Below are 18,545 nucleotides of genomic sequence, written 5' to 3' on the forward strand. Positions count from 1 at the left end.
AATCTACCCACTCAAAATCAGAACATCTAAATGTATAAGACAAACATGAATAGATCTAAAGGGGAAGACTGTGATACAATTATGGCAGAGACTGTAACACTTCACTGCCGGCAATGTGCAGTCATCAAGACAAGTAGCCAATAAAGGAAGGAACACACACTTTAAATTACATTGTTGCGGGGGGGGGGCAGTGGGGGGGAAGGAATTGGGGAAGTGGGGAGGGAAGGGATAGTAGGGGGAAAACAAAGGAGAGGGTAATTGCTCAATAGGAAATGTACTCATTACCTTACTCATGTAACTGTGACCCCTCTGTTCAGTATCTTTACAATGAAATTCTTTTAAAAAATGAAAAAAAAATTACATTGTTGTCTCCACAGACCACACGATGAAAGTCACACGATCACAGAATAGGGTTGTAAGTGAGTGCTTTCTTCCCAGTACACCCCTGCATGTACTTAAGCTGAGCCGTAGCTGGGAACCTCACCTAGGACTATCCAACTAGATGAAGGAGGGGCTATTAAAGTACAAGAGAATGATTCCCAGAGCTAATACTGAGTGTGAGCAACCCCAAAGCAGTACTTCATGACTCTAATTGTTGATCACTAACAAAGAGGCCCCACAGTCTTAGGAAAGTTCTAAAATTATATCACTTTTATCAGTAACCAAGATTTCAAGTTTCTCCTACAGACCACATACAGCCTTATGCAATGAAGTTTTGGAAAAAAGAACTCTAGTGTACTTGCATTTTAATCTCATGTACTTTTCCAGCTATGTTTGCTCTGATGGGGAAAAGTGGTCTCATTCACTGGGAAAGAATGAGTCTGAACAAGTTTCAGAAGCAAACCTTCCTAGTGGGAGAATATGGCTGTAGATGTTTCTCCTGATAGTTCCCGCAAAAATGTGTGTTGTGGTCACAGCTCAGAGATGCCAGCGTAAGTCTCAATGTAGCCACCTCCTGACTCAGAATCCATTCTGGGATGTCTTTATTTTTGAACTTTAGTAACTGGAGACACAAATCTGTTTTCAATTTTAATTAATTATGTGGGAGAAAATGGCTGTGCAACTGAAAGAAGTCATAGCACAGAATGTCCCTGGTGGTACCCAGCCGCAGTGTGGAAAGTCTGCCCTATTATGTGTGACCAGGAATTCATCTATGTGCAATGCACTGTTTTATCCTCCTGTTATGCTTTTAATCATGTGTATGTGTGTATGTATGTGTGTGTGTGTGTATGTGTAGGTGTGTGTGGAGAGAGAGAGACAGACAGACAGACAGAGAACAAATAAGGGAGGAAAAGAGAAACAGAAAGAATCAGAGAGGCTAGGAATCAAACCCAAGGCCCCTGTGTACTAGTCAAGTGCTCTAACCACGAGTTACATCCCCTTCCTTCACCCCCTTTATCGCCCCCCCAGCACTGTGTACCTAGAGAGAATTCCAATGACATGTTGTCTTTCAGGCTTTTTACCCTTTGTAATAATTAGTGGAATTCATTCATTTTTGCCTGAAATGCACAATGGTCATTGTATAGGTGATCAGAACATATTTACCGAGCAATTATTCAAGTGTTATTTGCTAGGGATTGGCTGGTGAGTGAAAATAGGTATAGTATAGTATTTTATTGTATTGCACTGTATTGTATTGTATTGTGCAGTGGGTAATTGAAGAATAAACTGTATAATGGATTAAACAAATAGATATTGTTATAGCACTCAGTAAGAAACTTTGGATAGGGTAGAGTGGTCCCAGGGTTGATTAATTCACCAATACCATAAGAATCTTCATACCAGCTTTTTCTTTCCCTTTCTTTCTTTCTTTCTTTCTTTCTTTCTTTCTTTCTTTCTTTCTTTCTTTCTTTCTTCTTTTTTCCTTCCTTCCTTCCTTCCTTCCTTCCTTCCTTCCTTCCTTCCTTCCTTCCTTCCTTGTTTGTAGTGAGGCCTGAACTCTGGGCCTGGGCCCTGTTCCTCAGCTCTTCAGCTCAAGGCTAGCACTCTACCACTTGAGCCACAGTACCACTTCTGGCACTTATGTGGTGCTGAAGAATCGAACCCAGGGCCTCAGGCATGCAAGGCAAGCACTCTACCACTGAGCGACCTTCCCAGCCCCTAGCTTTTTCTTAAATTATTACTGCCCTCATCATTGCAAAGTGGCTACAAGAGCCTTAAGAAGCACATTCTCAACCATATTTAAATGAAACTAAATATATGCATATAGTCACAAGAAAGGTCTTCACTCTCCTTGGGTCTCTGTGCTTTTCTGCATATAATTTCTTTCCTAGAAATTCTCTCCTGATTCTCATTCTCTAGCAAATTTGTCCTCAAGTTATAAGAGGCCAAACTGTACCACAGTCTATTCTTAAACCAACCTATAACAAAGCAAATTAAATGGTCATAATTGGCTTTGGCAAGTTGAATTTTGCTTCCTGGGGTTAAGAAAGAGCTCAGCCTCTCCTGAAGCACACAGAAACACAGTCCCATCCAGAAGCATCATTTGGTCCCATAGGAGGGAGAAAAGAAAGCTGTTGGATGACAAGCCAGTAGCTTCTGAATAAGGTGGGACTTGCAAATGCCACAGGAAGCATGGAAAAAGTCTCCCAGGCCCTTGCGATCTCACAGAGCCAGTGAGACTGGAGTTGTAGCATCAGCATTGCTACTTAGTAGGCAAGTAGCAATGTAGTAGGTAAGGAAGGGTTTGGTATGCCAATTTCCACATAGGTCAGAGTACCTAGAGCTATGGTTCAAGTGGTAGATCAACAGGCTTTAGCATAAAGAAAAAAAAAAAGCTAAGCAAGAATGTAAGGCCCAGTACCAGCACCAAAAAAAAAAAAATCCACATATGCAAAACTGAAAAATCCACATGTGCAAAATTGAAAAATCTACATGGACAAAAAAAAACCACATATGCAAACTTGGAAATTATCAAGAGGCTCTGAGAGTCAACTGTATTAATGATGCAAAATACACAGCATAGTGCCTGGCCCATAGGACCCACTCAATAAATGCCTTTGGGTTACTGACAGTCTAGATAATTAGATAGCTGACAAGTTTACCAGTTCAGATTCTGATCAGCCAGTACTATGATATGACGATGCATAAAGGCTTCCTGGAGGAGTTGACATTTCCTAGTTGCAAGCTAAGCACTAAGACCACCAGAATGGTTTAGTTAAATCCAATGAGTAATTTCCAGTTTTGTCCTAAATTATACCATTCCTCTTGGCAGTTCTTCTTCTTTTCAAACTTACTGTGTCCTGCGTTCCAGAGTTGTCTTGGTTTACCTCCTAACCCTTCTAACAGCTTTTTTTCCTACTCTGCTACTCTTCTTCCTCTCTTTGTCTTCTTTTTCTTCCTTCTGTTGTGTGAGGTCAGTTTTGGGCAAAGAGCTAATCAGGCAGCAGAGCTAGTGATGCGAGAATTTGAGCACAAGAAATCACAGGTGGCAGCCTTGGGGTAGAGAAGGTAATAGGGAGGTTGAAGTACTTACTCTGAGGACCAGTTGAGTCAGTGTGCTTGGTGCCTGTCAAGCAGGAGGAGACAGTTCACAAGATAAGGTCAAAAGACCAAATAGGCCCAAGTGGTTGGGAGGTGGGGGGAGGAGGGGAGGGCAAGCTGCAATCCAGAGTTGATGGTTCCTTTGACTCATGTTGGGGCATAAAGAAAGGGTAGTTGATATAGGTTTTTGGGGGGGCACGCTCAGAGCTGTTCTACAGGAAGAGGAATCTGTCAATAGTATGCAAAATGGCTGGCAGAGGAAAGAGAAGCTCTTCTGCAATGTCCATGTTTGGCAGCTAAGGAGGGCCAAGGTAGGGAAGTCAGAAGCCACCCTCTCAGCAAGCCTACTGGGAAGCCAGATGCAAACTCAAATCATTCCCATCACTCATTTAGTCTTCCCCAAGATTAGATCACAATGCTTATTGAAAACAGCAGTTTCTAGTGGTTCAAGGCATTTCTGTCCATCTAGTTGTTAATATACAACTGTTGATGGTGTGTTTTTTTGCATTAGTTTTTAAAATTCAGGGGCTAAGCACATCTCCATCTCCTTCCACCAAAACAAATGATGCTGCTGGTCAGTTTTTGATTACTAATACAACTCTCCTTACCCTTCACATATTAAAAAAAAATCTTCTGAATTCCTGAAATGTCAGGATGAATTCACCTTAAAACTACCTACTACTAAGGTCAGGGTATCTCCTAAGGGTACGGCAGGGACTGGCCCTTGACAAGATTGGCTGCCAAAGCTAGCTGTAAAACTTAAGATAACCTGAGGTAAGGTGTCAACCCTCATTTGTATTTTAATGTAAATAAGTTTCACATCCTTCAGATTTTGGCTGGGAAACAGTGGCTATTTGGGTCCCACAGTGAAGGGTAAAGGGAACAGGGTGGGGAAGGGGAGAAGGGAAGGGGATGGTTACGTTCATACATTTGCCCAGGGCCAACAAAGTGACTCCCACCCTAAATGAAGAAGAAAACTGGTTGGGTATTGCAAACATGTTTAGCTGAATTAGGGAAGGGAAGGAGAACAACAAAGTGGTTAGACAAAGGGCAAAGGCAAGCCCAGGCAACGGCAATACTCACAAGACTATATGTTGGAAATGAACTGTACAACTTGGGCAGGGAGATGGAGGGAGGAAGAAGGAAAAAAGTGAGGGAGGGGTTAACAAGTTCAACAAGAACTGTACTCATTACCTGATGTAGTAACTGTAACACCTCTGTACATCACCTTGATGATAAAATTAAATTTAAAAAGCCCTAACCACCCCCACCCCACCCCACCCCCACCCCTGGGAAAAAAACCCACAACTGCATTATCTGTTCTTGAATAGATTCTTCTTCTTATAATTATTATTGTGAAAATACCATACAGAGGGGTTATAAGTACATGGGCAAGATATTGAATAGATTCTAACGTAAGCTTTACAATGACATGACTGTCTTAAAGGATGTATTTCTTTAAAAGGGAAATTTTGACTTGATTTTTTTTTTTTTTGGTCAGTTGTTGGGCTTGAACTCTGGGCCTGGGCGCTGTCCCTGCGCTCTTCAGCTCAAGGCAAGCGCTCTACCACTTGAGCCATAGCATCACTTCTGGTTTTCTAGTGGTTTATTGGAGATAAGAGTCTCACAGACTTTCTTGCTTGGGCTGACTTTGAACCGTTAGCCTCAGATCTCAGCCTCCTGAGTAACTAGGATTACAGGCGTGAGCTGCGGCGCCTGGCTTGACCTGAAAAATTTTTTAAACCACATTTCCCTAGTAGCTAGTACACATTTCTCTAGTAGCTTCTGGGCTGTGTCCTGCCATCTTTAGACTAGAGAAGCTTTGTGAGGTCCCAAGAAACTACTAGGCATGGCAGGAAGAATTGTGCACTTCAGATCTAATTTCTTAGAAACAAGGAAGTGAAGGAAGGAAGGAGAAAAGGAAGCAAAAAGGAAGGAATGAAGAAAAGAAGGGAAGAAAGGAAGAAAAGAAGAGAAGGAAGGAAGCTTATCACTATTGAGTACCAACTGTTGGTCTAGTTCTGCTTGGCATCTCTTACATCGGGATCTCAGATTCTCCTCTAGTTCTCCTTGGAATCTCCCAGATTGTGGATGGGTTCTTAGAGCGAGAATACCTCCTGCCAAGTCATTTGTGAGTGGTAGTATTGTCAAATATCTATCACTGAAAAAGTTAAAAAGCTTGGAATATTAGATAGAGAGTAGAAGATGTTGCTGGTCTGGCATGCAGAGACCAGACTTCATTCCTCTCATAATTATGAGACTGGCCTAATCTAAATCAACCACAGCATCCTGACTGCCAGGTTGCAAAGATTATTAATAAACAAACCATGTGAGCTTCATTGGACCAATCAAATACCTTCTCTTAACCTGAATGAGCAAAAGAGGTATTTTTATACTCTGATTACAGAACTGTGAAGCTTTAAATTCAGACCTGTTGAAAAGCTTATCCTCTTGATTGGAATTATGTTGGCTTGAAAGAATGAAAATAGTTTATATATAGAGAGAAGAGGTAAAAAGAATGTTCTGAATTGATTATATAAGCTGAGAGTTAGTTCCTATTTCTTTCTTTCTCTGTCTCTTATTTTAGCTAGTTTTTAGTGAGAGCTTTAATCACTTATAATCTTGGTAGTGCTAATAATACAGGTTTACAATCTAGACCTCAGTGAGAGGAGTCAAAAATAGAAGAGAGATTTTTTTTTGGGGGGGGGGTCCAGTCGTGGGGCCTGAACTCTGGGCCTGGGCGCTGTCCCTCAGCTCTTCAGCTCAAGGCTAGCGCTCTACCACTTGAGCCAGAGTGCCACTTCCAGCTTTTTTCTTTTTTTGCTTATGTGGTGCTGAGGAATCGAACTCAGGGCCTCGAGCATGCAAGGCAAGTGCTCTACCACTGAGCCACCTTCCCAGCCCAAGAGAGATCTTTTCTATGGCTATATTGTTGATAATTATATAGAATATGAAGCCAGGTAATAGAGCATATCAAAAGAAAGAACAAAGGAAAGAAAAAAAGAGAGAAAGAAAGAAACAGAAAGAAAAAAGAAAAAAGGAAATGAAAGAAGAAAGAGAAAAAGAAGAGAGATAAAGAAAAAGAGTTAAAGAGAGAAAGAAAAAAATGTCCTTAGATTGTTGAGATGTAAGCACTAGGGAAGAATTCCTACGGAAATTGGGGGAAAATGCCTCAAGTTGGGAAAAGGCTTCAAATATTTGAAGGAAAATCTGTGCACTGAAATGTATCAAAGACATTTTAAGAAGGTGGCAGTCAATTAGGACAAGTACAATTATGTAACGGACAACATAGACGTCATTGTTGCCTTTAGCACAAATAATTTCAGCTAAGTAGAAGGATCAGAGGCACTCAGAGGTGAGGATGTAAACACTGAGTAGGAAAACAATCCTTTGGGAATTCTAGCAATAAAAGGAGAAAATAGAGAAAGTCTGTAGCTAGTGAAGGAGTTCATGAAATGATAGCATTTCTGGTTTGGTTTCTTTCTGGGAGGAAAGGGTGGATATCCTAGGGATAGGTTTCCCTATAAGGACAATTTTGAGCTGAATCTCGAATATGAGTTCAGTTTTGCCAACAAATGAAGGCAAAGGGCTGGGAAGGTGGCTCAGTGGTAGAGCGCTTGCCTTGCATGCCTGAGGTCCTGGGTTCGATTCCTCAGCACCACATAAGCAAAAAGAAAAAATCCGGAAGTGGCGCTCTGGCTCAAGTGGTAGAGTGCTAGCCTTGAGCTGAAGAGCTGAGGGACAGTGCCCAGGCCCAGAGTTCAAGCCCCACGACTGGACCCAAAAAAAAAAAACAAAAACAAAAACAAAACAAATGAAGGCAAAGAATGATCTAAGTAAAAGCAATAGTATGTTTGGAAGATTGTCACTGACTGCTAACAGTTGATCTGTCTTGATTGTTTTCCTAGATTAATAATAATACTCTCCAAAGTCAATAATTCATGAAAGCCATTTCCTGACATTTTGCTTTCCTATATCTGTTAAGAAGCACCTAGAAGGAGCTTGGGGGAGGGAATCAATCATAAACTATCTTTGAGGTCTACCGAGTTTTTCTATCATAAAAGTTCATGTGAATTTTATTCTTTAATATTTGATATGGTTTTATAGCCAAAGTGCTTTAGTGGTGCTTCAGGAAGACAGGCCAGCTTCACCTTTTAGAAGAAAATAGGTCCTGGCTGCTCCCTGCAGAAACCCAGAGCAAGGATGAAAGTCTACCTGGCACCTATTCCCCTGTGTCTGGTTCACTTGCCCATTCACAGCTGGCTTCCCAGAGGCAGGTCTGAACAGCACATCTCTGCAGAATCGAGACATGGTAGATAGAAGCTGGAGACAGGAAGGAGAGAGTTTTAGGAGTAACTTCACTGAATTAGTCCATCTTTATAAGTGAGAGAGTCTAAGGGAAATTTAATTATATTATGAGCCCTAGCATCTTAGTGTCTCAATATTATTTATATGTACTTGGCTCCATGAATTCTTTTGAAAAGATAAGAGGTATTTAAAAAACAAAAAATGTTTGAAATTAAAAAAAATACCACACAGATTAATTGTGGCAAAAGACTGGCAAAATGTTCCAGAATTGACAAAAAACAAGTTATTTTCGGACAGTCTTGCTCTAAAACATGTCGGCTTCCCTATGAATGAGTTCATTGCAAACTACCCTAGCCTAGTCCTTTTGGGAAAAGAAAATCTCCATTTTCCCTTTTATTATGTAATAAAACAAAATGAGCAGTCTCCTAGTGCCCTTTTGGGGCAATTGAAAACTCTTTTTCTGTCTGCTTCTATCTACATGTTTGCCTTTAGATGAGCCCTTGGCTCTACTTTTGCAACCTGAAGACATTAATTGAAATAGTTCTTCCCACCATTCATTTAATATTTTAGTTGTCCCCATTTTTAGCCTATGAGCTCACCTTATGATTCATTAGATTTCCTACTCTCCAACTATGCTAATTTTTTTCTTTGTGAAAAAGCAGAGGATTACCACTTTATAAGGCATTGGAAATGGAGAAAGATTAAGCCACCGGCAGTTACAGAGATCTGTCTTTGCGATAAGAGATCTGCAAGTGATTAGAAGAGCTCACCTAGTTGGTCTTAAAATGGAATTAGCCTAGATGGTGCCAATAGGAATTAAGGGACGACACGGTCCCAGAGCAAACACAATACTTGCCTTTTGGATGCTCTTAATCTCAGGGCAAATGAAGGAAATAGGGCTTTTGGAGGCCTAGCTAGCTACACATTCCCTAGTGATGACAGTACAACACACTAGTGACTCAAAATGACTGTTTATCAGATACTAGAAATGTCCTCTAAATCATTAAAGGATTACAAACTCTGCTTGAAGTACCTTGTCATTGAAAATAACAGGAGTTATAAAGTCATTTAAACATTCTTCTGAAACTCCAACCACTGAGATTTTTAATAATCTTTCTATATGGCATGACTTTCTCTCTCTCTCTCTCTCTCTCACACACACACACACACACACATACACACACACCTTTGTAAGGAAAGACCAATCTATTTCTTCTAGAAAGCATGACTTGGATAGAAAAGTGATTCTACTTTGGTTCTGGATCTTCTTTATCCATCTTGAACAAATTTTAAGACCTAATGCAAAGAAGGAAGACAGGCAGCTTATCTTTTAGAAGAAAATAGGCATCATTAGGACACTTGTTTCTTTGTGTCTAATAGCCTAGAATTTGGTTCCAGAGTTGAAGCAAATTCTTAAGTTTGAACCCTTTATATGATTATGTGACTTTTCATCATTCAAAATGCTTCAATATGGATGAAGCTTCTCAAAGATTTTGACATGGAGTGGTGTGGGTAATCTGGGCTGCTGTGCATGCTAATGAAGAAAGATTCTCTAATGGTAGAAACGAAACGTAAGTCCTGACTTTGCAGAATGCAACAGCCATGCATAGGTGATCTTGTCCTCTGGTCTTGTCTTATTCTGGAAAAAGCATAATTCTTTCAAAGAAGAGCTTTCAAACTTTGAAACACCATTTCTGCAAATGTGAGTGGAATATAGAGTGTAACTGAGGGAATCTAACCATTCCTGAAGCTCCATCTCAAGGGGATGGCCCAATTTATATCAATATGGGAAAATTCAAATTGCTACCATCAAGATGTCTGTATGTGAGAAAATGGAACTAGAAAAGTTGAGGGAATGGGTGAGGTTAAGAGAGAGGGAGAGCTTTGAGCTAGGTGGCATTAATCAAGATGCATCGTGCTGATGAACAGACATGTTGAATTGGACAAGCAAAGATAAGTTAAAAAATAAAATAAGCATAAATAATTAGTTAATTTACTATGCCTGTAATCCTGTCTACTCTGGAGGCTGAGATCTGAGGATGACAGAAAGTCTATGAGAATCTTATTTTTAATTAACCACCAAAAAGCCAGAAGTGGAGTTGTGGCTCAATTGATAGAATATTAACCTTGAGCATAAAAGCTCAGGGACAGTATCCAGATTCTGAGTTCAAGCCCCAGGATAAAAAAAAAAAGTCTGTGTTTGTATCTGTCAACCATTCCTTGGCCTTCTTGTTGCTTGTTACAGATATGACTCTTGAGGCTGAGTAAGTGTAAAACTTATCTCTATCATAATTTCCATGTTGTCTTCTATATTTTTCCTTGTGATATCTTTACTTGGTTTGGGATAAACTAATCCCATCATTTTTGTTCTTTGGGGAAGTTGTGCAGGACTAGTATTCACTAGGAAGCTACTTGGATCTACTTGTCCTTTTGGAAATAAATTTTAGTACTACATGTGTGAAGAAAAAGAAGTATAATGTTAGTTGTCCAGTTGCCTCTAGGAAGTTACTGTTTGTCTAATAATTGCTAAGGATCACAAGGTTTCTTTTTGGGGTAATGAAAATGTTCTATTATTAGACTCTGATGATAGTTGCACAACCATGTGAATATATTTAAAACCACTGAAATTGTTCACTATAAATAGCCTATCTTTTCTGGTTGAGTATCTGGTCTATGGCTTGTATCTTTTTTTTTTTTTTTGCTTATTCATATTGTATCTGTTCTTGTTTGAAACAGGAAAAGGTACATAAAGCATTTAGTTACTAAGAGAACTTCAATGCCTCTTTACAATGAGTCTTATTTAAGTGCAATTTGTAAATTGCTCTAAAAATTCTTTGAGATCAATTGAAGCAAACCATTTTCTTCTTTCTTTTTTCTTTCCAATTTGTGAAACAATTATTGATACATCAAATCCAATAAAATTAAATTTAGTAGTTAATATTTCACCATTTCCATAAATGATAATTACATAGCAGAAAAATGAAAACAATTCTATTCCCAAACAGATAAAATTAGTCACTACCTCCGTACTTTTTTTTTTTGTCGGCTGTGGGAGCTAAACTCTGGGCCTGGGCTCTGTCCCTCAGCTCTTCAGCTCAAGGCTACCACCCTATTACTTGAGCCACAGCACCACTTCCAGCTTTTTTCTGCTTATGTAGTACTGAGGAATTGAACCCAGGGCCTCATGCATGCAAAGGCAAGCACTCTACCATTGAGCCAACTTCCCAGCTCCTACCTCTGGACTTTTAAATGCTTTATTTCTTCTGTTGTAATGGAATTCTTGAAATGGAATTTTTTTTGAAAAACTCCTAATTATTCCTCAAGACCCAGCCCAACAACCTCTCTATCTAACACTTTAGGTAAATCATTTTCTTTATTGGAATGTCAGAGTAGGATGTTGCTGTGTTTTCCTCCTGACAATATAAACACCTATCCATACAAATACCTTCACAAGCAATGAGGATGCCAGGTGAGACATTCTAGGGTCTATGTGTAGCACAGAAATAAAATAGGACATATGAAAGTATATTTAAATATATTGTCTCAAGTATACGCAGGAAGATTTACAACAGTGTAACTTCTTTGAACAAAAACAAACTCATAGTTTACCAAAATGAGTATCAGGAAGCTGCAATGTGTTGTTGGGAGGAGGAGATGTGAGGAGGGAGGGGACAGATGATTAGAGAGAGAAAGAGTGGGCGAATATAGTCCGAATAGTGTACGAATGTGAACATAGAACCAGGTACATTATGATGGGAAGGTTGGAGTTGCACATGATGAAGGAAAATGACCAAGATGCCTTGTACTCACAAACTAACATGTGGAATTGAAACCCTTTTGTACAACTATTTGAAGTTAATAAAAATAATTAGGGGCTGGGAAGGTGGCTCAGTGGTAGAGCGCTTGCCTTGCATGCCTGAGGCCCTGGGTTCGATTCCTCAGCACCACATAAGCAAAAAGAAAAAAAGCCGGAAGTGGCGCTGTGGCTCAAGTGGTAGAGCGCTAGCCTTGAGCTGAAGAGCTGAGGGACAGCGCCCAGGCCCAGAGTTCAGGCCCCATGACTGGACCCCACCCCCCAAAAAAAACAAAAAAAATTAAAAGTAAATAATTTTTTAAAAAGTCAATTAAAATGTAAAAAGAAAAGAAGGGGCATTTTGAGAGGGTAGGAAGGACAGTTTTATCTTACCTTTTATCATCCTTCTCCAAACCTCAGGCAGCACACAGTAGAAGAGAAGGAAAGTGGGGAAGAACATGTATTTGCCTGGGATCCCAACAGTAGGTTTTGACCAGTAAAACTCAGAAATAGGCATGTCCCCACAGCCTCAGACTTTAAGCTGGTACCTGAGAATTGAGCCTCTAAACACACTCCAGTTCCTGGACAGTGATTACAATCTCAAGTCCCAAGCTTATGTATCAACTTGATCGACTCTCTTCCAACACTAAGTCAATTCCAGCAGCTCCAGGCTTTTAACCAGCTGTAGAACTGGTAACAGCCACTCTTGGCTTAGGCCTACCCCAGAGCTAGATCAACACCCACAGACATCATTTCCAGGGTTTCCCCAAGGCCAGGCTAGCATGGTAGCCCCTAATATTAAGCTGGCCCCTATGATCCTGAGTTTTCTGCATCCTTTAGAGGCAGGCTGGAAAACCCAGTCCTGGTCATCAGATTGGAAACCACATACTCAGACCCTGGAGGGATATGGGGTTATATGTTCTAGGCCTACACAGTTCTAGGACAGTCCAGGTCCCATAAGAACACAGAACCAGACATATGCTTAACATATGTGAACACCCATGCCAGCACCCATGGGCACAGTCTCAAACATGCCCACTGCCAATGTCCCTGGGTTCCAGTGGGCTCCAGACCAGTTTCTATAAACCTAGCATCCACCATGACCTCAAAAGAAATACTAAAGTAAGTTTTCCAAGCTGAAAAGAAAGGATGGTAGTTAGGGACAGAAAAATGCACAACAGCTAAAGTGAAGTATACAGTTAAACTCAGAAAACATGAGTGGTACATGTACATAAATGGTAAATCACAAATCTTCAGTATGAAGGTTTAAAGACAAAGTAATAATAGGAATAACAATTTATTAAGCAACATTCACTATACAAAGATATAAATTGTGACATCCCAAACACAATATTAGAAAGAGGAGTGTAAAAATCATGAAAGTATTCTACATGATTTAAATTGTTACTAGCTTAAAGTAGCTTATTAGAGCTATATGATATTTTATGTAAGGCTCATGGCCATCACAAGATAAAAATTAAATCAAGCATAGTGCTAGATTAAAAACCATCTAATCACAAAAGAAGACAGAAAGGGAAGAAGAAAGGAGCAAACAATCCACAAACAAGCCAGAAAATAATGAAAACAAACCAACAGACAAATTCTGCATTAGTAAATCCTTATATATCAATAATCACTTAAAATATAAATGGATTGAATGACATAGAGTAGTTAAGTGCATTTTAAAAAACACAGTAAGGGGGCTGAGAAGATGGCTCAGTGGTAGAGCACTTGCCTTGCATGCCTGAGGCTCTGGGTTCGATTCCTCAGTACCATATAAGCGAAAAAAGCCAGAAGTGGCACTGTGGCTCAAGTGGTAGAGCGCTAGCCTTGAGCTGAAGAGCTGAGGGACAGCGCCCAGGCCCAGAGTTCAGGCCCCACGACCGGACCAAAAAAAGAAAAAAAAGAAAGAAAAAAAAAACACAGTAAGACTCAGATACATTATTCTTTTAAGAGAATCCCTTCACTAATCAGAGCATACATACACTGAAAGTGAAAAGATAGAGTTATTTCATGATGATGGGAAACTGAAACATAGCAGAGGCAGCTGTATTTACATAAAATAGATTTTTAGGTCAAAAAACCATTTTATTTGTACTTCCTTAATCACTTGAAAAATTAGACATACTATGTAAGCCAGATATGCATTTTAATATTTTCTATCAGCTACACTAAAAACACAAAAGGAAACAGGTACAATTAACTGTAGGATTCTTTTTATTTAACCCAACATTGCCTACATACTATCATTTCAAAATGGTATTAAGATACTTTTAAGTCAACATATAGGCTTATTTCATCTTACAGGATATGTCAGTTTGGAGTACTCATATTTCAAATGGTTAGTAGTCACATATGGCACTAATTTCTCTGTTGGGCAATGCTAATTTAGGGCTTTCACAAATCAATAATCATTTTTACTGTGTTAGAACTGATTGGATAATTTTGTTCCAATAATTTCATTAAGCAACTAAAACACACAGAGAAGAAAAGAGCAATGGTAATCTATATTCTAATTATAATGTTGCTATATTTAGGTACATCGTAGTAGCTTCTCTTTTTGAGTTGTGGAAAATCATGAAAAGTCATGTATGTGTACATTTACAATAAAAATAAGACCACTTATATTATCCTACTCCAGAGAACTGGCTTCTTCAGAATTCTTCTTTAAAGTTCTGGTTTCTCCCAAGAGACAGATGGTGATTTCATTCATTACCTAAGAAATTAATTACTGAAACTTCATATACTACCAAAACTATTTAAAGTACTGGAAAAAGTCTAGAAGGTAGTCAGAAGTGCAAAATATGATTGAATTTTATAGTTTCATATGAAGTTATTTTTTAGGTTAGATTAACTTTCCACTTCTCCTAAACAAAAGGCTCTTTGGTTTTCCGGAGAGTTCTAACAGTGGTTTTGACAGACTGCAATCTGATGCCCTGGCTATCTCAGGAAGTTAGATAAGATCTGTTTAGATGCAAGAACTCCCAGTCTTCTATCCAAGTATTAACCAATTTTGCTACTTCTGGGAAAAGCATTCCTTTTGATGTACATTGTGCTGCTATTAAATCACTTGTTTTCCAAAGCACAGGACCACCTTGTCTGTAGAACTCTACCTCACACTGCTTTCCTAAACTGCTTATTTAGACAGCTTAGAAACACTGATAGTTCATCAGCCTCCTGATTTTGTGGCCAATCCTTAGGCATGCTAATTTGTCACATCTTTGGAAACTCATTGCTTCATTGGTTGTGGTCTCCCCTGGTAATTCCCAATCATGTCTAATTTAATGAAAACAATACCAGCAATCACCTTGGTACATACCCCTTTCCTTGTGGGAATATCCAAATAGTTTCCAGATTGGTGGTGGTCAGTTTTCAAAACCTCCTCGTGAAGAAAGAAGGGAAGGGATTTCAATTCCAATTAAGGTAGGAGAATTAAGGCTCATTGGAACAAATCAGTACCCAGCATCCTCCAGTCCACCAGTGTGACAGCACATCCCATCTGACTATGTTTTCTGCGACAAGATCCAGGAGTTTAGATATTGTTTTGGATGTGATGAGAAACATTTTTATGTTCTGTCATCAGAAATGAATCATTTTCTTGTACATTGTACTGTCCTACCATTGGCTCTTGTTTATGATTTATTCTTTTCTTTATGACACTTGCTGTGGTCTGCCTGGATGCTGAACATTTCTCAACGGCTCATGCAGGCTTGGTCCCCACAGTAGTTCTATTAGGAGATAGAAGAGCCTGTCTCCCAATAGGACCCCCATGGGGTGGAGCCTAGTGAGAAGGCTTTCTATCACTGGGTATGACTCAAAGGGGATTGCGGGACCTGGATCCTTCTTCCTTTTTTCTTTCTGGCCATGAGATGAGCAGTTTGCACATGGTTTCCATTCTTACTGTCTAACATACCCAGCAGAAACCTATAAGCAGCAAGTCTTCTTGGTCATGATTGGAGCCTCCAGACCATGAAACCATGGAAAGGTTTTCTTGTTATGAGTTAATTCCCTCAAGTATTTTATGATAGTGACAGGACACAGATGAATATAACACTTGGCACTTTGTATTTTCACTCCATCTACCAGCATGTAATCGTCATGAAAGCCATGATTTGTTTATGTACATTTGTGTTTCTATACATGGCACTTAATGGAACCCCAACAAATATTTATTGATGAAAGAAATAATTTACATGTAAGAACCTCATCTTCTTTCAAACAATTAAGTAGAGTTAAAGAAATATAGATGAACATCAGGGTCTTGTAGTTGTAGAATCTTGTAGATAGAAGATCTTGAGTAAATTGTTCACCCTCTCTGTTTTTTAGTTTTTGGGTTTTTTTTTTGGTTCTTAAGGTTGAAATAGAGTAATAAAAATAAACCCTATAGGCTGAGGGTTAGATTATTTCAGTCAAATACTCAACTGAGTATTGGCAGTTGAAAAGGGATTTTGAAAAATGACTTTACTCTCCCAGTGGCTCCTTATCAGGAGAGTTAGGGCTCAGAGCCCTCTCCTTAATCATAAAGGTTGAAGATCAGGCTAAGTCACATTCCTTCAACAGCCATTCACAAAATTCTGGGGGTCTGGGCATGCATTCTGGGACTTGGAGGGCAGTAGGTTCCTAGCAAATCTGAACAGTCTTCAAGACTACTTTGTAGTCAGGTGTGGTGGCTCATGCCTGTAATCTTAGCTACTCTGGAGGCTGAGATCTGAGGATTGCAGTTCAAAGCCAGCCTGGGCAGGAAAGTTCAAGAGACTCTTATCTCCAATAAACCACCAGAAAACTGGAAGTGGCTCTGTGGCTCAAGTGGTAGAGAGTTAGCCTTGAGCTGAAGAACTGAGGGACAGCTCCCAGGCCCAGAGTTCATGCCCCACGAAGGATCCCGGCCTCCCCTTCCCCCCCAAAAAAAGACTACCTTGCTCCATAAACAGGGACCATAGATGTGCTTCATAATACAGTTCAACTAGGGTATTTTTCTGAGGTGGGGTGTGGAAGCAAGCTTCTGACATTCCACAGCATATAGTTTCAACAGAAGGGGAAAAGATGTTGGTTGAGGATGTTGTATTTGAGGATGATGTATTTGTCAAGTTGGTGCTTTTCCCTTATTTAGTCAGAGTGGGAAGTTGGAGGGGCAGCAGTGTTCTTAAACCCCCTGATTACTAGCTCTTTCCCATTCTTAGTGTTAGAGTAGCAGCTTAGTGTGAAAATGGCTGATTAGCTCAGTCTAGACCCTGGACTACAGAAACAAAAAGAGACACTAGCTTATTCTGGTTTCTCTTCCCTAAGAGTTTCTGGAAGAAGCATTCTGAAAGCAAGTGAGTGCTAAGTGTAGACTCTTATCAGCTTCTTGGAGTGGTGATGGAAAGTTTTAGCAGTTATTTTTTTTTAAGTTAATGGCATTTGAGAAACCCAATACTAAGGCGATAAGCATTCCTCACACCTCAAGGAGTTAGGTGTGAATTTGAGGTATGTAGAACACCTCAAACAAGTTAGTGATATAATGCCATAAAGGAGGCAAAGATATGAACACCTTTTAAGTTGCTTGGGGTTTCAGACATGTAAGATATTTCCATCATTACTAATACCTAATCTTTTAGATTAAGGAGAGGGTAAACAGGTTTCAAGAACAAGGTATGCAAATAAAGATTACTGTTGAAATACACATGTACATGCAGGCCTGCATTTGTACACACACACACACACACACACACATACACACATGTCCTCACTTTTCCTTTGGATTCTGGACAGAGAATGAAACTATGGGGAGCTCTGTGGCCACGAATTGCTTTCCCAGGCCTGGCCTCCTTTGCTTCCTCCTTCAAGAATGTTTGGAATGTCCCCCCTTCCTTCCCTCCCCTCCCAACTCTCCCACCTACCCAAATCCTGCTTATTCTGGGCTCCTATTCTAAAGTCTAGATGAAAATCCCTTCCAAAGCATTGCACACTGACCTACATTCTACTTTCTCTCTGTGATATGTTCATGCTCCCCTGTTTTTATCATTGGAAGTTATGATTGGAAGAGTAAACGAATCCCCTTCACTTTATTCTATCCACTGTCCCTGCCTCCAAAACTGTGTTGCTCTTGCCCAGAAAGATTAAAATCCTGACTTCTACCTCAAAAACAAAGAACATTTTTGAAATGCCTCAGCAGACAGAAAAGCAGCTTGCAGAGCTTGGTTAATGTAGCCATCTATGATTGAGAGTCCCTACTGACCCTGAGTTTCCCCAATTGACCCTTAGTGTCATTTATCTCATCACATCATGGTATCTTTTATCTTATCTTTGTGGTGCTGAGGTTTGAACTCTGGGCCTTATACTTGCTAAGTAGACACTCTACAACTTGAGCCAGGCTTCTAGCCTCCCTTGCTTTATTTACTTTTCAGATAGCTTTTCTTATTTTTTTGCCTAGGATGGCCTAGGACTATAACCCTCACATCTAACCTTCTAAGTAACTAGGATTCCACACATGCTCCACCAGACCCTGCCTAATCATGACTATACTAATTTAAGAAACCAGGAATCTAGGAGCCAGAGTTCAGCCTAGAGACTGTCAGAGGCTGACTAGAATTACAGGATGGGTTTGAGGAAGGGGTAGGTGACATGAATACATTTTTTATTACGTTAATATAATACATGAATTCCTTGGAAGACAATAATACCACATATTCATGTGGCTAGAATATGCTATGTTAAGTAAACATGCTTACTTTTTTATAGTAATATATGTCACATAGTTTCAAAAATAAATAACTTTTTTTGGAAGGTACACCCATATTTGTAAGTGCACCGACAACCCCCACCCTCCACACACACTTATTTGTCTGTAAGATACCAAGCTGGTTCCTTTTCTGCAGCCCATGCTGGTAGGGAGGTCTCCAAAGAGATTTTACTTCAGAGTCTTTCTGAGATCCCTTTCAGAGAAGTTCATGGAGCAGTACTCAGTGTCAGTTACTCATCT

This window comes from Dipodomys ordii, unplaced genomic scaffold (assembly GCF_000151885.1).
Source record: "Dipodomys ordii isolate 6190 unplaced genomic scaffold, Dord_2.0 Scaffold296, whole genome shotgun sequence".
NCBI classification, from domain to species: Eukaryota; Metazoa; Chordata; class Mammalia; order Rodentia; family Heteromyidae; genus Dipodomys; species Dipodomys ordii.